At 46.1% G+C, this 22,626-nt stretch overlaps 1 long non-coding RNA gene and 5 other non-coding genes across 6 annotated transcripts; 4 read left to right on the top strand and 2 right to left on the bottom strand.

The window, feature by feature from the left end:
• Window positions 1-759: 759 nt before the first annotated feature.
• Window positions 760-840, bottom strand: TRNAS-CGA. The gene has a single exon. It is a non-coding gene; the product is annotated as a tRNA-Ser (tRNA).
• A 6,512-nt stretch (window positions 841-7,352) lies between these two features.
• On the top strand, window positions 7,353-7,425 carry TRNAV-CAC. Its single transcript has one exon. It is a non-coding gene; the product is annotated as a tRNA-Val (tRNA).
• A 3,037-nt stretch (window positions 7,426-10,462) lies between these two features.
• LOC116587679 lies at window positions 10,463-17,291 on the top strand. Its single transcript, XR_004284558.1, has 2 exons — window positions 10,463-10,661; window positions 11,408-17,291. It is a non-coding gene; the product is annotated as an uncharacterized LOC116587679 (long non-coding RNA).
• On the top strand, window positions 10,491-10,564 carry TRNAI-AAU. Its single transcript has one exon. It is a non-coding gene; the product is annotated as a tRNA-Ile (tRNA).
• Window positions 17,031-17,104, bottom strand: TRNAT-AGU. Its single transcript has one exon. It is a non-coding gene; the product is annotated as a tRNA-Thr (tRNA).
• Window positions 17,292-20,927: 3,636 nt separating the features above from the next.
• TRNAV-UAC lies at window positions 20,928-21,000 on the top strand. The gene has a single exon. It is a non-coding gene; the product is annotated as a tRNA-Val (tRNA).
• The last annotated feature ends 1,626 nt before the right edge of the window (window positions 21,001-22,626 follow it).

The following is a 22,626-nucleotide window of genomic DNA, read 5'->3' as shown; positions in this document are numbered from 1 at the left end:
AAATCAGCTAGTAAATTAAAGTGCTCAGTGCCGGTGGAATAGTCACATGGAAACACAAGAGCAACTGTTAAGTGACTCGGGTCCCCTCCTCTGAGGGCGAGAAGCACAGGAGCTGGGGTCCCAGGCCAGCCAGGGAGCACCTGACACCTGCCCCACGCGGCTTCTTGCCTTGGCCAAATTGTTCTTTGCCTCCTTGCTTCCATCTCCTCATTTCTGTGCGATGTTTTAAAGAGCACTTGGCACACACACATACTAATGGATCTTTACGATCCTAGACCTTAATGTTTCCTAACAGTCTGTTTTAGGTTTTGCTTTTCCTTTTTCTTTTTTTAAACACCAGAGGTCTTTAAGGAAACTTACCTACGTTGCTATCTTCAGCCGGAGGCCTTTCATTAAAGAGTTTTAGAAATAAAATTTCCTGGTTCTCTTTGCCCTTGGGATTTGCCTCCAGATTTCCTAATCCCAGGGCAAAACGAACAGACGGTCCTGAGCGCCTTTGCTCGCGGGGCCTCAGGAAGCAGCGCGCGAGCGCGAGGGCGGGCGATTCACAGGTGCGCAGCTTCCAGGATACCAGGGCCAGCATACACTGCGCGGTGTGTGTGATGTGTGTTGTGCGGCGGTGGTGGTTAGTTCAGACCTCCGGAGAGGTAGGAAGCTGCCTTACTACAGTCCAGTTTGCGGAATAACATGAAAAGCCGAAAACACATCTGTTGGTGAGAATGTGATTTTGTAACTTGGATGGAAAAAAAGACCACCAAGCGCTGTGAGCAGGATTTGAACCTGCGCGGGAGACCCCATTGGATTTCGAGTCCAACGCCTTAACCACTCGGCCATCACAGCCCCACACAGGTGGGCACTTTGGACACTAGGGTTCACATTGGTGCAAGGCCCCGGCTCTCACACTCCCATCTTACCAATGCTGGCTGTTTCTGTTCGTTTGGCACATTTACTCTAAGTGGGACCCAGAAAGAAATCACTCCCAAGGCTATCCAAGAGAAAGCAATATTCCAGCGTCACAAGAATCCTTGATTTTCAGGATTTTACTTCATAGTTGGCAGGAAGTGAAGTGAGGAGTTGTGCTGTGTGCTGGTATCCTACTCAGCCACGCTCGTCACAGAATATCCAGGAGGCTTTGGTGCTGGGGAGGACAATTTGTCAGGACCCACCAATATTTCAAATACTGGCACACATGAGAGGTTATACTGTGCTGAAGTCTAGTCTCTCCAGCATTAATAACAATATAGGGAAAAACCTAATTATTCAGAATTATTTAGTTAGATAAATTATGGCATAATTAAAGAGTGGAGTGCTATGCACTCCATATGGAGTGTATTGAAGAGAAAATGAGAAAGATCATGGTGTACATATATATATATTTTAAAATAAAAGCAACGGTCAGAGCGATCGGCATAGAATGTTACTACCACTACAAGTACATTTGTGTTAGATTATATGTATTTTACCAAAAAAAAAAAAAAATCTCAAGGATATTCAGGAAACTCATGACAACAGTAACCGGTTGAGGAACTGGAGACGGAGGAGATGGAATGCTCCGGAGCAGGAGGGAGCAAGTTACCGCCTGCCATTTGGGACTTTGGATGTGCCTACTAAAAAATAAAGCCTCAAGAAAACACTACAAATGAGGAGGTAGGGGACAGAAACTGTTTTTACCAGAGGCCCCCTCTAGAATGCTGGATGGAGAGTTTCCTTTCCAGAACCAAGCATCCCGAAGGGCTTGGAAAGAGGCTTCACCTGGAGCCCCAGAGAGAGCGAATTGCAATTTGGAGTCAGTCTGTAGTGAGTGGAGAAGGCAGGAAGGCTCTGGAATGGGGTTCTAGCCTGTCTCCAGGGCCAGGGAGACGTGGAATGCACACCTGATTTCAAAGCTTGTTGGGGGAACCATCTTGATTTATTCTAGAGTATTCTGGGAGAAGTGAAAGAAGTCCTCTCTCCACAGTGCAATCTTGGGCTATTTTGTTCCAAACCACAGAATTTAAATAGCTTAAACTTCCTCCTTTGGATCTAGGAGTAACAACTTCCAAAATCTGTTGTGTATGTGTGTGTGTGTGTGTGTGTGTGTGTGTGTGTGTGTGTTTTATTTTTGCAGAAAGTAGTATTTTTTGTCTGGGCCAGAGCACAATCCTCCTTACAATGTACAGTTTCCAGGAGTTTTTTTTAGAGGAAATCCTTTCTTGGCTTTAGGAACAAAGAGCACTAAGTGCAGTAGCTCAGTAGCAATCTCCAGTCCCCATTCCCAGCCTTGCCATTTATCCAGTCCACAGCTCTGCAACAGACCCAGGACCAACCCAAGGCTAGCCAAGGGACAGTTTGATTGGTTTGACAGAACCCTCTAGAGACTGACGTAATCTTGCAATGAAGACTATCGAGTCCATCCACAAATCAAAGGCTCCTTTGAAATGTCTGTGGTTCTTAGTTAGATCTTGATTTTCTCCTAGTCTCTCTACCCTATCAAGAAATCCAGGAGTCCCTGAGGAAAAAAAAGAAAGGAGCCATTTGTTTGGAAGGACACCACCCAGGGTGCCTGCATGGCTCCATTGGTTAAGCTGCCAACTCTTGGTTTTGGTTCAGGTCATGATCTCAGGGTCCTGGGGTCGGGCTCCGCATTCGGTGTGGAGTCTGCTTGGGATTCTGTCCCTTGCCCTCTGCTGCTCTCTCTCCCAAAATAAATAAATGAAATATTTAAAAAATAAATAAATGGACACCAGCCGGGAGCTGTCACAGCTCATCGCGTCCTACCTGCTTTGTCCTGGGGAGTTTAAATTTTGTCAGAGATTCTTTTCAATCTCAATGGCTTCTCAGATTCTGTGCCACTGGGAACTTGCCACATTCTTGCCCCCATCGACAGCCCCCAAGGAGATGCTCTTTTCTCTTCCCTCCAGGATTGACACCCCCGGACAGGGAACCCTGAGAAGCCCATGTGGACGCTGCCCAACAGGGGAAAAGTTGGTAGAGAAAGGCCTGGTGAATTATTATAATTTTCTTTAAAGAGTCTTTGATTTCAAAAATTGTCCCAGAGACTTTCTCAGTCAATGTCCGTTCTCAGTTTCAGGAAGTGGGAGGAATCTTAGAAGATGCTTCCTTTGTTGCCTCTCCAAATCTTCAGGCTCAGCAGACCCCAGGAGGTCTGGATGTGCCAAATCAACTCAGGATAATTTTCTCTCAAAATGTTGTAATAACCTATTTTCAGCGCCAGACTTAGCGTCGTGGTTCAGTATCACTTCTTTGAACAATATAGGAAGAAAGATGCTTCTCACAAGAGAGAAGAAAGAAAACTGAGACAGTCAGCAGTGACCTGTAACCCCAGTCATGCCTGGGACCCCTTGTGCCCCTGGTCTCCCTGCATAGGACGTGGGTGTCCCCTTACTCCAGACAAACAGAGTTTGAAATCAGAAAAAAATAAAATAAAAGGGAATGTTTGGAGGGTTGCTGTAGACTGCTTGTTCTCCTCCAGAACTGGTATTTTGAAACCTAATCCCCACCCAGATGGTGGTGTCTGGAGGGAGGCCACTTTGGAGGAGGGGTGTTTGGGAGGTGATTAGGCCATGAGTGGGGAGCCTCCAAGAATGGGAGAAGGTGCTCATCAAGGAGACTGTGGAGAGTTCTTTGACTTATTCCTGAACGTGAAGACCCGGGGGGAAGTCTGTCCTCAGAAGCCAAGAGGCCAGGAAGCAGACTTTCACCAGACTCTGAATCTGCACCTGCTTGAGCTTGGACTTCCCACCTCCCAGAACAAGGAGAGGTAAGGTGCTTGTCATTTCAGCCTCCTGGTCCAGGCAGCCCGAGTGTACCTCGACTGGGATGGAGGTGATAAGAGTGAGCCGTTCTGGAAAGGCAGGTCTATTCCCCTTGTGAACAGTTTGCATAATGTACATCTGCCCAAAATGTCCAAATGTGAGACAATGATCAGCTTGCAAATTTAGAGCATGGCAACATGGTAAGGGGCTCTGTGACTCATTTATGACATGGGACCGGAGTGCTGATCTCCCGTGAGGGTGGGTCGGTAAGGGGGACGGCTGGCTCAGCCAGATGAAAGCCCCCTGCTGCTGATGGGTTTTCGGGTTCAGTATAGAGAAAACAGCACGCACCACATTGGTGGCTGTGTACTGGGCGTCAGCGCACCTGTTAATTTTTCCTACTAATGACACGGTCCCTGAAGAGCAGATACAATGGGAATAAATCCTTGATAAAGAAATAAACTTGCAGGTGCTCACTGTCGTTCTCCGTAGCGCACTTGACTTCTCCAGCTGAGTAAGCGAGCTGAGCGGAGATATGGCGGCAATCTCCGCCCTTGTCTCTTTCCAGTCCCTGATGTTGTCACTACTCTGCAGCCCCGCCATTGTGGCTTTTGGCTTACTATTGCCACGGTTAGAGGAATTTCTAGTGGCTTCCGCTTGACCTTTTTCGTGGTACTAGCATTCCCTCCATCAGTCATAGAAACAATATTAGGGGTACCTGCAAGGTTCAGCTGGCCAAGTGTCCGACTCTCGATTTTGGCTGAGGTCATGGTCTCAGGGTCGTGGGATCCAGCCCCACCTCTGGCTGTATATTCAGGGAGGAGTCTGCTTGGGATTCTCTCTTCCCCTCTGCCCCTCCCCCTCTGCTTTCTCTCTCAAAATAAATAAAAGAAACAATGTTAAAGATACTGTCTGGAGTTAGGGAAATAATCTCCGGGTAGGTTTAGGGACCCACTGTGCCCACAGTGAAATGGACCAGAAGCAGACTTCCTGGAGTCTTGCCTGGTGGACAGCAGTATTGCTTTGTACCTCTAGGAATTAATGCCAGCTCTGAGTCATTTCCTAGTAATGCCAGAAAATTCTATTTCCTTTTCCCTAATGCACACGTTGGTAAAAGGACACAGGTCCTTTTAGGAAAGGCTAGGAAGACCCAGGTCCTGTTAGGAAGGCTAGGAAGAAGAACGGTATCAATTTTTGGCAAGATGTCAATGGGCTTTCTCAAGGGAAACTGGATATCTCTATCTTCAAAACTGGCTCCAGGATGGGAGCTCATGCAAATCAAGCCCAAGATCAAGGTACGTGCAGAGACGGTTTCTGATGAGACCTCTCTCTGGCTTGTAGATGGTTGTCTTCTCACTGTGTCCTCACACAGTCTTTCCTCTGGGCAAACTCGGGGAGCAATTTCCGGTATGTCTTTGTCTTCATATAAGGACACCAGCCCAGTTGGATGAAGGCTCTACCATTATGACCTCATTTTACCTTATTTACCTCCCAAAAGTTCCTATCTCCAAATATAGTCACATTAGGGGTTTGGGCTTAAACATGTGGATTTCGAGTCCGTAACAATGCCCAGCTAGTCTTTGGGAGTTCATTGCCAACATTTGGCTCCTTTCATCCCAGGATCCCATCACGTCCATTATGTTCAGTGGTCCCAGTCTCGTGGCAGCAGGTCCCCCTGTAACTTCTGGCCTTGAGGAAAACAACAAGTTGGCAGAACAACTTGGGGGATGCTGAGGCTCTCCTTGTGAATTTCTTTCTCACAACCTTGGTGAACATTCCTCTGGAGAAGCCCATGATAAATTCATCCTAGAATTTCAATCTCCTTACACCCCTAGTTTGCTCTGCAGACACTAAGGAAAAACTGATGTTTCAATTTTATTGTGTTGGTTTATATATTAATCATTTATTAATTATGCTTTTTTAATGAATGAAAATGTAGAGCTGTTCCCAGGCCCTTGAGTTAAAACATTGACTTGGGGCCCTCGGCCAAGTGAGACTGTCAGTGAGCTTGGTCTGATGCAACTTTGTGTGCTGCTACCTTGATCCTATCCACTTAAGATCCATTCCCATTCACACTGGCCAGGTATCTGTCGATATAAATTGGGGGAAATCATGCAATTATTTTGATGTGGACCACAACTCCTCATGGGTCACACTTTGTACTTGACCCCCCGGAGTCTCAAAAAAGGAGACAGGTGGTAGTGATAGGGCCTGGAGAGAATCAGCTGAGCTTAGCAAGACAAGTACCAACGAGGCCATTACAAACATCTCAGACAAGAGGACACTAACCTCTTCAGGCTGTCAAAGGTCTGCTTCTACCAGTTAGCACTAGGGGCTTGTAATCTGGACGTGTAGAATAATTTCCCTAAATATGGTTTAGCCAGGTGATAGTTTCCCTCTTCTAAGCTTATCTCATCCATAAAATAAAGTTTGCAATATTTCTAATTTTTAGCAAAATCTCTTACTAAAATATAGACTCACCTATTATTAAATTAGTATGCAATTTCCTCCTTTCATGTTTCACTACCCTAGCCTTACCCATTCCCCAAGATTAGAATTTATCTTTTACCTAAAATCAGTTCATTTTTATTGGAGTCAGCTTACTTTTTAACAATAAATTTAGAAAGACTGTTTCTCAGTCTGAGTCTCATCAAGAGTAACGGCATTACATTTTGTTGCCAAATATTGCCAATTTGGTTGTCATAATACCTTATATTAATTTTTTTTTTGCTTTAATGTCACGTGTCCTATTCAGCTATGATGGAGAGAGCATGAGATTTGAGTGTGAAGTGACAATCTTGTCTTGATTCTTGTTTGTACCAGCTCTAAGTTCCGGCAAATTAAACGGTAGAATGAAAAAACCATGCTTCTGTAGGGAAGACTAGTTCCAGACTCTGAGTTTCAGCATCTGCATTCTGTGCCAGCGAATGGTGTTCTCTAAACACTCCACTTGCTCCTGTATGGGTCTCTGGAGCCTGGTGGTGAGATGAAGCCCCACGACTGTGTCTAGTCAATTATCTCCAAAGGAAGAGGCTGTGGCTTCTGACCATCTCCCGAGCTCAAGCCGCTCAATTCCGGTTCCAAAGAGTCATTTTCTGTCACCAAGAGATGAGTATCAGGCCCCATTGCAGAGGCCGAGACACCCCGTAGACAGCATGGGGAGGTCTTGAGATCAAAGTCTCCAGTTGGGGTTGTCATTTGACGGTCTGTGTATGAGTCCAATCATTACGCTGCCTCCTTAAACTTATACAGTGCTCTCCGTCAAGTTTTACTTAAAAACAAAACAAAAACAAACAAACAAAAAACACCTTATATTGCAGGTCATTACAGGTCTGACACCCCCCCGCCCCCAGTACTCCAGGATGCTGCCTGGGCTTTTCATGGCTGAAGCTGGTGCAAGAACTGGGGCCCTGGGTGAAGCCTGCGCTCGGTTATGAGGTTTTTCTTTCTGTGTGAGTAGAAAGGAAGGGGAGAAACGCAGCACGACGACCATCTCCCGAGCCGGCCTGGAGTCAGTGCGCCCGGGCCCTGTGGACGCAAACCGCCTTAGTGACGCGCGCGGGGTCAGAGGTACCGAAGCGACTACGGCGGCACAGCGTTTCCGTAGTGTAGTGGTTATCACGTTCGCCTCACACGCGAAAGGTCCCCGGTTCGAAACCGGGCGGAAACAGCCGCCGCTTTATTTGTTTTTCCTGAAATGCACTTAACTTGATTTCAGAGATTCTAGAGATTGGAACTTGTATCTGCAAACCACGGGAAATGCCAAGTCGTCGCCCTTCCTGTTTGTTAGAAACGAGTTTTCCTGAGAGCCCTGCGCTGCGGGTCCCGGGCCCTTGGGCGGCGGGGGAGGAGCGGGGACAAGGAGAGGGAAGCGGGACGCGGGGAGGATCACTGTCTTGGGGTCGGGTCTCCACGGCCTCCCCGCCCCCAAGCCGAGTGGCAGGGACCCCAGCCGCCAGCCCCTGTTTCTTGGCAGGCACAGATGTTCACCCCCGATGCGCTGACCCCGGCGCGGGGGAGCAGGTGCTGCGGGGGCACCGAGGGGGCGCGCGCTTCTCGGGGGCTCGGAGCGCGGCCCGGGGCGCGGGCGGCAGCAGGGGGGACCGCGGCCCTCGCGCGGCCCCTGGAGCGGGGGACTCTTCCCTCCCGCCGCTCCGCTCTCCGCGCGCAGCTGCTTCTGCCCCGGCTTCTTTCCCCGCTGCCCCGGGCTCTGGGGGACAGGCAGCCCGCGCCTCCTCGCGGTGGGAAGGGCGCCCTGCAGCTCTCCGCGCGCTTCTCCCGGGCCGTTCCCAGCGCGGGCGAGCCGAGGGGGCTCGAGTCGCCCAGTCTTTAGAGGGCCAACCTAGGACACAGCCGTACCAGGTCAGAACAATCACGAAATGCAAAAAGAATGATTATACACATATGTATGGAAAACAGATGTTTACTTGAAATTGTATTATTCTATTTGCTGCTCTGTTGCTGAATACTGTTATTTAATAGAAACAATACGACCAGGTTAAAGTAGCCTTGAGTAACTAACAGCAGGACTAATTGAACAAATAATATATGTGAGGAAACATTACAATATTTTTATGTTTCTGTCCTCTGACGCAGAAACTTAAACTTCTCATTGTATATTTCGGTTTTGTAGACTACGTTATTGTGTCTGCATAAAGTACATACATGTAATATTTTTTCAAAACGAAAACAAATACAATAGGACAAATTAAACATATTACCTATATTTAATGACATGGGCTTTTTCTTCCTGTCCCATGATACTGTAGGATATTTTTACTTTGTGTTTCCATTTCCAGTAACATTTCAGTGAACTGCCTGCAGCCCTCAGGACATTCTTCTTTTCTTTGATGCAGTGCTGAAGCCAAGACCAGTTATAGGTAAAATTCGCTTTGATATGCAGATCTGTTCCGTTCAAGCCCACATTACACTGTTCCTTGTGTCATTTCGATGTGGTGATATCCGACATGCAGATCACCTGGCAGAGTCAGACCACAAACAGCTTCTTTACCGAGAGCAGCTAGGCTGTTACCATATATATTTTAAGGGAACTAGTTTCAGTAGCAGTTTTGGCCTGGAAATCTGGAAACTGCTTGGTTCAGTTGTGCAAAGTTGAAACAATGTGTCCCTCTCAACCTACTGATTAAAGCAAGCCCCTAGGCTTCAGAATATCAGGTTTCTGAACCCAGACTAAAGAATCAAAGGAAACTAAATTCCACAAGGAGGCCTTCATAGGATAAAAGAGGCCTCTGGTTGCCCTTATCCCTAGCAGAGGAGCAGAGGGGCAAAGGAAGACAAACCTATGAAAACCCCATTAGAGTCTTCAACTGGAAGAAACTGGAAGAAACTCCAAGAGATTTTTAAGGTTTGTTGGTGGGCCTGCTTACCCAAGCAGAGAATTCCATGCAGCCCAAACCACTGCTGATTGTCTCTGCGGAGGAGACTAAGTCAAAAGGGGCCTGAGGGAAAAGGCCACAAAGTGGAGAGAAATATTCATTGAGGCACCTGCAGGGGTAAGGCCGGTCCAAGGCATTTTGTATTCAACAGCCAAGAGCCAGCACTGAGAGCTGAGAGCAATCTCTCCAAGGCTCTCTGGAAGGAGAGGGATCTCCTGGCCGAAAAAAAAAAAAATAGCCAAGCGAAGACTGGAGAGCAAAGAGGTTGCCCAGCAGCCCAAAGAGCCCGGCCCTTCAGCAAGAAAGCTCTCCCAGGGTTTGGAAAGCTAAGGGAGCTGCAGTAAAGTGCAAAGAGAAAAGGGGCCGGAGAACAAAAAATCTGATTTTTCAGTTCACCTTCTACTGAATTTTTACTAGAGGACAAAGCAAGTGCCGACAGCTGTGAGTTCACACGCAGGGTGCCGACGCCAAGAAACGCACTAAATACAAGGAACATGATCTCACAGCTTTTATTTTCACATTAAAAACCAAAGTTATAGTGGCATAATGGAAAATAAGCAAATGAGTAGTTGATCTGCCTTGTCGAAAGACAAGAGTTCTCCTTTCTGCAAAAGAAAAAAAGGAGCGAAAAAGTGTCTTTCGAATCTTGCTCAGATACACGTTTGTACAAAACCGGTCAGCGAACTTCAGAAGCAGCAAAGCGCACTGAGACGAGACATAGGAGGGTTGCAGCGTCCAGCAGAGAAAAGATAAAGGCCCCAACTCCAAACTCGCCTTGGTCTCGGCTTCTTTCGTCTCGGATTTAGGGCGTCTTAGTACATTTGGGACGGAGAGGGGTCAGACGCTCTGGAGCCGGCAGACCCCCCAGTCCTCGAGCCCCGCCGAAGCCAGCCCTGTCCTCGAGCGCCACCACGCGTCCACAAGCCGCACTGCCACTCCAGATTCCCGGCGCCGCTCGCGATTCAGCCCGGGGCGAGCGCGGACCCGCGGAGGCCGGGCGGCAGGGGCTGCAGGGTTGGGTCCCCAGGGTCTCGGCGAAGCTGAGCTGCCCTGAACGGGCCCCAAGAGCGTGGAGCCAGCGCGGCGGCGGCCCCGCCCGGGTTGGGGCGGCTCCCAGTGCAGGAGAGGGAGCCCCGCAAGGGATTTCTAGCGCTGCTGCCGTCAGTTTGGGGTCTGTTTTCCCGGGAGGAAGCCCATCCCGCTCTGTCGGCGCCGGGAAGCCTCTTTTCTCCTTCTTTATAGAAAAAAGGGCATTTCTCTTAACCTCTTGGGGGGGGGGGAGGGAGGGGCTGGGCGGGCATGACTTTAACATGTGTAAGTAGAGGATCCGCCCTAAGGCGGCCGGTTAGCTCAGTTGGTTAGAGCGTGGTGCTAATAACGCCAAGGTCGCGGGTTCGATCCCCGTACGGGCCATGTGCGCACTCTTTTCCCTTTTCTGTCCGCCACGTCCGCGTGGACTCTGCGGCCTCCCTCCCAGCGACAGACAGCCCAGAGTCGCCGCTGCTGAGCGGTGAGTTCGGAAATTTCACTTTTTTGAAAAAAGAAATCGCGTCCGGGGGGCCAGACAGGTGCTGCCTTTCGGGACGCGTCAGGGGGGTTAACAGAATGCTCGCAGCTGTTGCGACCCCGCGCAGGCTTCCGGAGGAGCCCGCGGCGCTGGGGCCGCGTTGCCGTTTCCGGGGTGGCGGGGCGCTTGCCGCCGCAGCCCCTTCTCTCCTCGCGTCGGGGCACTGTACCCGCTCGCCGCCTGGTTCTGCGCCGTGCACGGCGCGTTAGAACATTTAAGAACTCCCGTCCCAACCCCGCGGTTCGGCGTCTCTGTCTACGCGGGGCGGACGCGGTGGGGGCGGGGGAGCCTCGGGCCGCCCCGGGTCCCAGCGCCCGCCTCGTTCTGCCCCCGGCATCTTCCGGGGCCTCTGCCACCCGCTGTTCCTTGGCCCGCGCACGGCCTCGCAGGCTGCCAGCGCGCTCTGCTCTTCTTCCTGTTTCAGAGTCTGGGGTACCACCAAAGTGGCATTAGCCGCACTGATTACGTAATAACGTGAGCAATGTCTCAAGCGCGGTGCCGGCGATGTGGGAGATGCTCAGTGCATCCGAGAAAGCGGGGGCTTCGCCTGTGTGCTCAGTGCTGCGCCCTTCACGTCGAGAGCAGTGCCGAGGTCAGAGTGAAAGGCTGAGAAACCTATTTTAAAAATTAATAAAGGATACCTACTTCTCCATGGTATATTAACTACTATACTCAGAGATTTGGGCAAGGACTCGACAGGCCTTTGCTGACCTCGAGGATGAAGGGCAGCTCCGCCACGGGTTGCGGAAACGCGCTGGAACCTGAGCGTGACCGCTCGCTGACAGCCTGCCAGGACGTCTCAGCCGCACACCTGCCTCGAGGAACCGGGCCTGCCACACCTTCCTGCCGGCCGGATGAGCCCCCTGGGTTTTGTTTTTCTTGGATGAGGTCATAGCTTCACGTGGTAGGTAACTAAATGGGTGTGTCCCCAGCCTGAACCTTTTTCACCCGTCACTGCTCACCACTGTCTCCCAGATGTAACTCCTATTCTGAGTTTCACGCGTATGCTCCCTGATGTCCTTATGCGTGGAGATGTAAATATGAATATAAATGTTCCCTTTCTAGTTACACAAAATGTCACATTGTACACGCTATTTTGCATCGTGCTCTTTTCACTTGAGGTATCTTGGAAGTATGGGTTGATCATCATATATCGAGTTCTCAAACAGCATACTTATATAATATATATAGAAACAGAGCCCATTTTCAGTTGAACTGGTCCAGCTAGCCAGAAGTTGAAGCTGAACTTTTGAATCCATTTTACCCCTGACTCATGAAGTATACAAGTAGGGCTGGCGAGAGGGCAGGAACAGGGCGCCTTTAATTTTCTGTTATAATGTGAATAAAACACATTCTCTGAATTTCCAATAGTACTAAAGTAGCAGCGCCAAAACACACTGTTGATCAAAAGAAGTTATGTATAGATTTATTCAAAGGCAATTTTCAAAAAAAGGTAAAACTAGGACTCACAGAGAACAAAAATGAGCCTGTTGTTAGACAATAAGATATTTTCAATTGTTTTAGCTCACAAAAGTGAAGTCTATCAAATTGTTACAACTCACAGCATAGACTGAGGAAAGAGAAAGAGCTTCTTTGTAGATCTAGAAGATAGAACTCTGTAACAGCATCAACAATATTCCAGACAAACAGACAATATCCCAGTCACCTCTCAGTCAGTCCTCTGTTATTCTTGCTCCCCCAGATCTTGAGTTAACAATTATAAGGGTAAATGGAAATTATTTTCTCTGATTATATAGCGAAAGTGCCCTTCTTCTACTCCCCCCCCCCCCACCTCCTTCCTTGCAGTGTTTCTTGAATATGTAGTGAATCTGAGTCCTGACTCCAGGCTTCGGAATAGAGATCAATGTCTCTATGGATGAAGTCCGGTCTTCAATTTTTACCATGCAGAGTATCTCTAAGGTTGTGAGCCAACCTCTAGGTATATAAGAATGTACCTCCAGAATTAGGTCAGGACGCTCTCAGGAGATTGACCGGAGACTCACAAGGTGCAGCCCTTTGCTTCTCAAGGAGATAAAGAGAAGTCAATATTCTTTCTTCAGCTTTGCTGTAAACAATGAGTCAGTGTTTATACTTTTGTCATCACTTTGGTGATACCCTATATACATGTAAGTACGGTAAATACTTCATTACGTGTCTTCTCTTTCTTCTATTGATAAGGAAGCATCTTTCTGCTGGTGGGGTCATTTTCTTTCCCCACCACAGTTTCATGAACCCACACGCTTCTTGAGCAGAATTCTGGAAATCCAGACTCAGTAGGATGGTTATGGTCTTAAAGCTGTTGAAGCCACACCATCAGGAGTGTGTAAGCAAGCCTATCTGGTGTAGTCATCTTTTCCTAAGAAGCTTTGAGATGGTCTCTTTGTTGGAGATGAAGCTGATCGCAAGTCCTTTCCCAACAAAATAACTATATAGGGCGATGACAAAAGATTTTAAATGTTGTGATTGATTTATTACTTATGATTTTCCAAGGCGAAAGGGCTGATGAGAATTCATAACAACCATAATGCCACTAACAAGGAATTCTGGTTGTTTCTGTGACATGCAAAACAACATAACAAAGCCAATCCAAAAGAAGTTCTAGATAAAATAGTTGTAGACATAATGACCTATCATATTTTCAAAGAAGATAGAAAACACTGCATTTAATTTATAGAAATGGGTAAACATAATTTCCACAGAGAAAAAGTCTTGAAACGGACATATGCTACTCCTGAGACATCCTATGCCACAAACGTACAAGTCACATAGTAGGAATATAAAAGGACGATGTCAACAGTATGAAGCAAAGAGGCTTGGTAAGTCGGGAGTAGGTTCTACATATTTATACATTAAAGACTTATGAATAATAAGTGATGTAAGTCCCCAATTAAAACTCAGTAGCCCAGAAGATGCTAGATTCAAATTAAAGAAGTAAAGTTGCGACTGAGTTTACATAAAAGAAATTGCTGGGATTATGACTGATTACACTCTACCCCTGTTGTCTATTATCAACCAAACAACACCAGGAATTTATATGTTGATAGAAACATCTCATGGACAGTAAGAGCAATGATGAATCTCCGGGAATTTCCCATTTGATGTAAAGCTTCTGCAATATTTATATTAACATTTTATCCATGCAAATTTGACTTAGGGAAGACTAAGCCTTTCTCCTTCTCTTCTCTTCCCTCCTTCTTCTTCTTCTGATTTTCAAGTCTTCTTGTGCAACTTAGCTATAGTGACATATCAGATAGCCGTGGTTCTTTCCAGCATCTCTCTTTTTGCAGGGTGAAAGAAGAAATCTTTATGATTTTCTAGGTACCTCCCAGGAAGTCTCAAAGACAGTGGTAGGTGGAAAAGATATCTTGAAAGTTTTATTGTACATTTAGGATTTCATTTGGAGAGGACAAAAATTAAAAGTTGTCAGGCCATTTGAACACTCAGGAGAAGAATCAGATCATGGTTACTGGAGAAAACACTTGGCTACTTGTTTCAAAGTTACAATAAGCATGGAAGGTAACATGATTGTCAAGAACTGTAGCTCATTCCTATATGAGGGAACTTTGTTGTCTCAAATGATTAAAGACAGCACAGTCAGCATAAACTAAAAAAGGTTATCTCTAAAATACTGAATATTTGCTCTCCAAGAAGGGAAGACCAAAAAGGACCCTGTCATATTATGGGGAAGGCAAGAAGCAGTAAACCAAAGAAACATCAAAACAGACACATCAAAACGAAGCAAACTTTCCTAGATTTTAATACAGTTCATGGCTTTTAAAACTCAGGTATTATAAATGAGGATAAATAAATAAGGTTTTCAAATTCTGTCCTTTGTTATGCTCTTCCCCATCCTGGGACACTTTGGCACTGTATTTCAGGACTGGCTTCAGGAATCTACAAGGTTGGAACTAATTCCATACTATTACCAAGCTGTCCCCCACATGGGTTGTGTTCCCCTTTGTTATTGTCCAATGAGTTAATCAGTAGCAATTGTAAACACTTGTGTTGGAACTGTTTGTAACAGAAGAAGCATTCCAAGTTTGTAATTTAGGTACTTAAATCTCTGATTTAAGTTTATTCCGTTGTTTACAGGGCTTTTCAACAGCAGCTTTACACTTTCCAGTGTAAAGGAGCCTTGGAATACCAAAATTCTGACTGTTGCCCCAGATGAGTGGACTGGCCCATCAAAGCATAAAAGCCAGGAACAGGAGACTCTTGAGATGTAAGAGAAATAATCTGTCTGTTCCAGCATGTACAGAAATAGATAAACAAACCAACCATTAACAACCATGTTTCACGATTTGATTTATAAATCTGTTTAAAACCCAAGGCAACTGCTTATAAACTGCCAGACAGACTTATTTTCATATATTTTTCCTGTTGTGTGCAGCATTTTTGTTTATTTTGATCTGCCGGTCTTGTTTTCTTGAATTTGTTTTAGTCATTATCTTTCTAGGAATATTTCATGTCAGCCCACTATAGAAAAAAAATCTTTACTGAATCCATTATCTTGCAAAACTTATATGTTCTGTCATTTCTCCTAACTTCCTTCCTCCTCTTCCTAAGTTTGGCCAAAGACATAAGAGAGAGGACTCGGCTTTTTTATCCATCACGCAGACTGCGGGGGCCGGGGTAGTGGTCTGGGGGATATATTAATAATGGTATTAATTATGGAGGAGACTCCCTTTCATCTGTTGTGAGTTTGAGGCAACCAGCAGTGTTATGGAGGCAAATTTGGCTTTTGGTTGTTCGCTTCATGATTTAGACAAGGATTGACAGGTACCGATAGCATATGTGTTCCTCCCTGATGGAGCTTTTTGTAGGTAGAGGGCAGGAATAATATTTTAATATATGATCTATAGGTCTAATGGTATTTTCAACCTTCCCTGGATTTAGTTTCTGCTGAGAGAGAATACTGCAGTATTAAAGTTACACGAGGCCTGTAACTGATAGGGGAAGAAAGATGATCTGCCTGCCTTCTGCCTTTCTGAGATCTTAGCTGAAACCCCTGTAAGGAAAGACGAGGAAGAGGAAAACAAACTGAATTTGTTAACACATTTACCAGGTAAAGGTGGGAGACACCCCAGGAAAGACAGGTAACTGTCCACGTGGCTCAGAAGTCCAGGTCATGTAGCACCTTTAACAACGACTATAAATTGGTGGTGAAATGATGGAACAAAGGAAGGCAGAGTCAGGCCAAGGGCAAAGATAAAAGTTAGTAAAGTTCGTGATTTCATTTCCAGGAAGACAGGCTCTGAAGTTGTCTCTGGGGATTAACCTTTGTCTTTTCAGGTAGACAGGGAAGGAGGGACCTCTGTGTAAACCCCTGTCCTGCTTCTAGGCAGGTTGGGGGTGGGGCAGAGAACTTTTTGGGAATCTGGTTCTTCTCACTTGCTTTCAGCTCACAATAATCCGTTTACCAAAGTGGCAGATTTGGATGGTATTGTCTGACGCCCTTCATCACCATCTTTCTGTTCACATCCCTTTGGAAGTTGGAAGGGGCAGAACAGCTAGGAATAAAAGGAAGATGAAACCAAGTTTACTCTGGAGTGTAGGTGGGATTTCAGGCATGGGGCAGGACCAGGTTATAGTCAGTGATTCTCAAGGAACTCCAGTCATAACCTTTGAAATCTCTTTACATAAGATGGAAGAGCCCAGTGCGTGGGGCAGTGCTACACACGTGTTTTAGCTTATGAACTAAGATATCACCGAAGATTCAAGTATGTGACAGTCCCTTTGTGATTTATTTCTTCAAAATGTCATTGAGCCCCAGTCTTGTCCTTCAAACTCAGTGGCTTGTCTGATGCACAAGGATGACAGCTCTTAGGGTTGCCCAAAACCAGAATGGTGAGAGTGTAAGTGTCCCACGCACTCCCTTACTTGTCCTCATAAACCATGAATCTGACTCAAACCGGACTCCTTAGCTTATTACTTCTTGGTCTGACCCTGACAACCGGACTCCGTCATTGAGCTGAAAATGTTGGTCGTCACAGAATCAGAGACTGGAGACTGAACTTCCAAGACAGAGTGTGAGACGTTGCTTTCTATCACCTACGGCAAGAGAACTGGTGCTCGGGGCCTAACCTGGACTTCCCTATCATCAGCAAAGCCATCGCTTTGACCACCTACAGAAATGTGACTCATTTTCCCTTCATCCCAACCCTCATGATGGGATGCAATTGCCTCGCAAGAGACTCTCCCCCGTTGGTATAACAATTGAACGTAGGCTTTACCTACCATATAAATTCTTCAAGGCCTCTCCAACATATTCCAGGGCAAGGACACCGTTGAAAATAGAAAACGAAACAAAGAAGGCCCCGCTGGGATTCGAACCCAGGATCTCCTGTTTACTAGACAGGCGCTTTGACCAGCTAAGCCACAGAGCCCCTTTTTGCATTTATGTTCAGTTATATCATATTTATACCATCTTCTGTGAAATGTAGCAGTTTGTCAGAAATTTACTTGATTTTGTGGCAAAGGGAAGATAGCTGTGTTTCTGAGATTTTACTAAAACAGAAACTTCAACATTTAAGAAATGCATTCTTCAATGCAAGGTTTTAAAAATTCCAAATTTTTTTTAAAAAAAAGGGTTAAATTCCCATTTCATGGTGACTATTGCCATCTAGAGGAAATATTGGATATTGCAGCACCTTTTAATTTGGTTTCTGCTTTAATTCACTCATTTTGTCCACAAATGTGTGCTTTCCTTATACAATTTGTAATCTAGACGGAGGTAAAGAAAGCAAGTGTAAATAATCCACCCTAACCCCCCCCCAACAAAACAATGACGTAACCACTACCGCCAGGTTACACACCTACAGTGCTACCTTCTGAGCTAGTTTATTGTATTTGAACAAGACTATCATGCTTCCTTCCATTTTATCTAATTTGGCTCAAGAAAGTGAGCAGAGATGGGGACACGTGGACGCAGAGATTTTCAGCCACCCTGCTTCCAACTTGCCCAAACCAGACAATGTCATGCCCTTTCTCTCAAGGACAGCTTGGAGCTCCACAGATGTGTGGCTCAGCATGGAGTTCCACAGGAGGAAACTTCAGGCACAGTCTAGTTCTGTTTGTGGACCTGCTGGGTTAAAACGGACTTGATGTCTGTCTTCATCAAGACAGAAAAACTGAGTGGAGGATACAGAGAAGCCAGAAGAAAACTGGGGTGAGAAATCACATGGGAGATTACCCTGGGACAGATCCTCTGTAAACCTGCCTTCCTCTGGAACATCTCTGGCTTTTCCAGTCTACCCTGTATCTGACCTAGTTGCCCTTTCTTAACACCTTAACACCTCAAGATTGATGCGTTCCCTTTGTTCCCACGTCCTGCTGCCATACTTCTCTTTATATAAGCTAATCTGTTTATTGTACATCGTTTCAATATGTATGTTTTGTAAAATTGACATTGCATGAACATATATTATAAATTTATATAAATGGTATATATTTTTATGTCTTTTAAAATTATGACTTCAAGAGCCATCAAAATTATCCCATGTCTACCTAAGTCATGGCTCCTAACTGCTATATAAAATCCCATGGTGGGTACTGTTTTCTCTCTTCTGTCCCAATGGTGCACTCACAGGTTGCCTCCACTGTCCCCAATTCCAAATAACACCACCTTTTCACCCACCCCCTTTATGTCTGTGTTTGCAAATTTCACTGGGATGTAGGAGTGGAATGGCTAATTAATCCCAGTCTCCAGGCCACACTCCCCCTGTCCACACAGCCTTGTCACAGCTTGACCCTATTCAGTTTTCTACTTTGTAAACTAAAATGTGTAATGAGTCTCATCACTGTTTTTTTTTTTTAATTCACATTTATGGTTTCTAAAGACTCTGAGCATCTGTTTATGTGTCTGTTCGCTACTGGCACTCCATCTTAATGACATTGACTCTTTTCTTATAATGAGCCCATGTTCTTATTGAGGTTGGTTTGTCTTTCACATTGATACACAGGGGGTATATTGTGTACCGTGGTCATTGGGCTACTGTGAATTTTAGGTCTTGCAATATTATCTCCTAATGTGTTACCGGTCTGTTGACTTGTCAGTGGAGGAACTTAATGACAGATCCTTGATTTTGTTAAGGATTCCTCTCTTCCACCCCAGGGTTTGTACTTTCATAGTTATGCTTAAAGGGTCTTTCTCTGTTATTAAGTTAAAAAATGTTCTTTCTAAAAAACAAAAGTTGTGTACATTTTCTTTTTCACATTTGAGATGTTGATCGATCTAGTATTGAGTATCCATCTAGATAATATCTAGAGTATCCATCTAGATAAGCATGTTTGTTTTTTATATGACAATCTATTAAAACTTATCTTCTGGTTCTCAAAGCTTTGGTTTGGTAAGGGTCTCCAAGATGTGTGGTTGCTTGTGTGGTGGCCTTTTCACATTTTCATGCAATTACATATTTAATAAAATCATACATTTTTCCTATCATAATATCTATCTGCAAGGTCAGGGAGAATCCAGTTCTTTCCTAATACCCCATACAAATCATCACATGTAAAGAATATATTTTAATAAAACAATTGCCCAAATTACATTCTACAAATGTCCCATCAGATAACCTTCCCTAGATTGGTTTTTTGTTTATATTCTTGTAAGCCTGGGCCTATGTTTCATGGTCCTATAATTCTAGAATTCTAGGTTCCCCAAACTATAAACAAATATTTCATTTCTTCCAAGAAAGATATGAGAAGACAGATTGTAAGTTGCTGTGATGGATGAATGGGCAAGGTGCTGAACTTCAAGTTTGCAGGAGTCCAATCCTTGCTTGTGGCAAATAATCCATCTGTTAATTTGTCGTCTTCAGTATGAACTACAAACCCCTCTTGGTTCCAGAAAACCTATGAATTTCTGTTTTGCACTGAGACAATTTGATTATTTTTCTCTCTCCTATAATCCTGCACCTTACCACCAGAGCTTGGGAAACAAATCCTACAAGGCCATGTTTAATAGGTACACTATTGGCTCTCCCATGGTCTTAGCCCACCATGGATTTGGCATAACTGCCCAAGTCCATCCATTTCTAAGTCTACTGGAATTTTATCCTAAGCTAAAATGTAAAGTGAGAAGACCTTGGGTGACACAAAAGGGTTATGTGGCCCATGACCTCCTGGGCCTAGTGGTACTCACCAGTGACTTGACTTTCCAAAGGCTCCTCACTCTTCACTAAGGCTCCGGAGAACAGGGCCCAGAGTTTGAAGGAGACGGTCAGACCCATACGGTGTCCGAGGAAAGAGGAGAGAGAGAGAGATTGTGTAAAGGAGGTAAAATTTCTCTTCTACGCTTTTAGCATTTCTGGCTGGGCCTAAAAATTAAACGGACATCAAGCAGATTAATAGGAGAAACACACAGACATTTCATTAAGTAATTTTTACATAGATGGGCGGCCCTCACAGGATAAACAAAGGCTCAAAGAAGCAGTTAGAGCTCCCTGCCTACTCAGTAGGTCGAACCAATCGGGTGAAACCGGACAAGACAAAGCGCGGGGGGGGGGGTGGGGGGGGTGGGGGCATTTAACTGTGGACAAGTGACTAGAAAGATAAGGGTTAGTTTTCTCTGGGCCCGGAGGCAGGGCTCTGGCGATAAGAAGCCTTCCTTCCTCCCGGGACAGGGAGGGGCTCCTTGCACGGGGTACTCTACCCGCCGCTTTCAGGAAGAAAAAGGAAGGTCCAGAGTGCTCGCTCTTCCACCTGCTGGTTTTTGAGTGCCTTTAACTCAAAATTATCAATATGCCAGAGACGCATATTTTGGGGGTGGCATGCTCTGAACCCCAAGAGTTGAAAACACGTATTTGTGTCCCATCCTGATGCATTAATATCCTGAGCTCTGACCCAGTGGCAAATAAAGGGAGCCCGGGACAGTGCTGCGCTCTCGGCGTGTGCTGTCCGGGGGGGCGTGGCAGCTGGTAGCCGTGGGCGGCCTGGGAAAGAAGAGGTGAGTATGGGGCAGTCGGGGAGGGCTCGAAGGGGGCACGCATCGAGAACGCGGTTTTGCCGAAGTTTTTCTCGTGCGCTCACAGATGGCTTTACTGGCTATTTCCAGCCGCTGCGCCAGGGAGACGCTCCCGGGACGCAGTTGAATATTCCCCGTGTTTAAATAGAGTCACCTGTCCCTTGACTGGGTAATTAGGAATTTTTTTCGACGTGGTTGTCCAGAAGCTTTTGTATATGGGGCCAAGCAGGCGCTCGTCAGCTTGCGGTTCCATAGTGTAGTGGTTATCACGTCTGCTTTACACGCAGAAGGTCCTGGGTTCGATCCCCAGTGGAACCAAACGGCAGCTCTTCCTTTTCTGCCCCGGCTCGAAGGCACAGCAGGTTTGTTTTAGGTTTTATTTTCAGTGCGTTTTCTTTTCTTTTTCTTCTCTCTCTCTCTCTCTTTTTTTTCGCCCCAAGTAAAGGCTTTCTGGGAGTGCTGACAGAAACACAGACTTACGGATCGTTCCGGAGACGCACCTTCCTGCGCCGCTCAGTGGCAGGAGCGGAGCATCAGGTCGTCGCAGAAAAATTGTCTTGCTCCTGTCACGTCCAGCCGCCCCGAAGGTCACAGGGAAGCCTGCGGGCTCCAGAAACAGATCTGCTCACCGAGACAGCGAGCGGCTCACCTGCAGGAATTCCTACGATTGTCCACCCGGGCGAGGGGATTGGGTAAGGGTGAGCCGGTGCAGCCTGAGCCTGGGATCGGGACCCAGCCCAGGTGCCCGGCCTGGGGGCGCTGCACGCGGCCAGGGCCTGCGGTTCTGCGAGGAAAACCGGGCCAACACACACTGAGCCTTCCCGGCCCACTTCAGTGCCACTTCCCCTCCCGGGGCACCCGTGCCATCAACGGGTCCGAGCTGCCAGTCACCTTTCCAGTATCCTGATCTTAGCTTAGAAGAGAAAAGTAAGAATTGTCACAGATTTTTAGACTATATGACAGAACGGCACTGAAACCACAGAAACAAAAAGCAACTTGAGGAATAAGGGCTACGTGGTTGGAACAAGGCTGAGAATAAACGGATGTACTCAGAGAGGTGGGACAGAGCATGAAGAGGGAAGCAACAGGTATATCTCTCTACACAAGGAAAGAGGCTTCTGTAAAACAAAAATACGTGATCAGAAGCAAAAAATTCAACAAGTAGGTCAGAAAATGTGCGGTATTCTGAAACATCAAGCAAAAACATAGTGCTGAAGGAGAGAAAAAAATTATAGTGGAGGAAAAGACGAGGATGTGTAATAGCTAAATAACACTACTTCTAAAGTAAACAATAGGGAAAATGCAAGGAAGATAAACCTCAAAAAATCAGGTACATATCAGAATCCTAAAAACAAACGAAAAATTCTAGGCAGTCGGGGATCACTGAATATTCAGTCAAATGGAGAAAAATAGTCTGATCCTTGACTACTGATGAAACAGGAAAGAACATAAAATCTTCTAGAGAGGGAAGAAAAACACGAGTCACAAAAAGATCTGTTAGCAGAACAACCTGGACTTGTCAAGGTTGACACCAGAAGCTAGAAGACCACAAAGCAGTGGTTTTCAATCTTAAAGAAGCTGAAGTCTGCCCTAGGTTCTCTGTGAAATCTGAGTATCCATCGCGTAGGAATGTAAAAGAGAGACATTTTCAGATGTACCTTGCCTTGTATGATTTACCTGTAGTACCCCCTTCCCTGGGATCTCTGTAAAAAATGAGAGGTAGGGAGACTGGAGACACAGAGTATATGAGCTAAAAATGCATTACGGGAGAGGAGCGAGGGAGAGGCCAAGGTGACGGGAGCCTGGTGTGTTCACAGCTCTGAGGGAGCCAGACTATATGTCAGGAACATCTGGGGAAGACAAATTTGAGAAGGTGGGAAGTGGAGAGCACCTCGGATGCGGGTAGACAGCCCCAAATGAAATATCTGTAAGTGGGGGATGAAT

Source organism: Mustela erminea, chromosome 4, assembly GCF_009829155.1.
Source record: "Mustela erminea isolate mMusErm1 chromosome 4, mMusErm1.Pri, whole genome shotgun sequence".
Lineage (NCBI taxonomy): Eukaryota > Metazoa > Chordata > Mammalia > Carnivora > Mustelidae > Mustela > Mustela erminea.
Note: the sequence above shows the minus strand (reverse complement) of the source record. Positions and strands in the feature narration are given on the sequence as shown.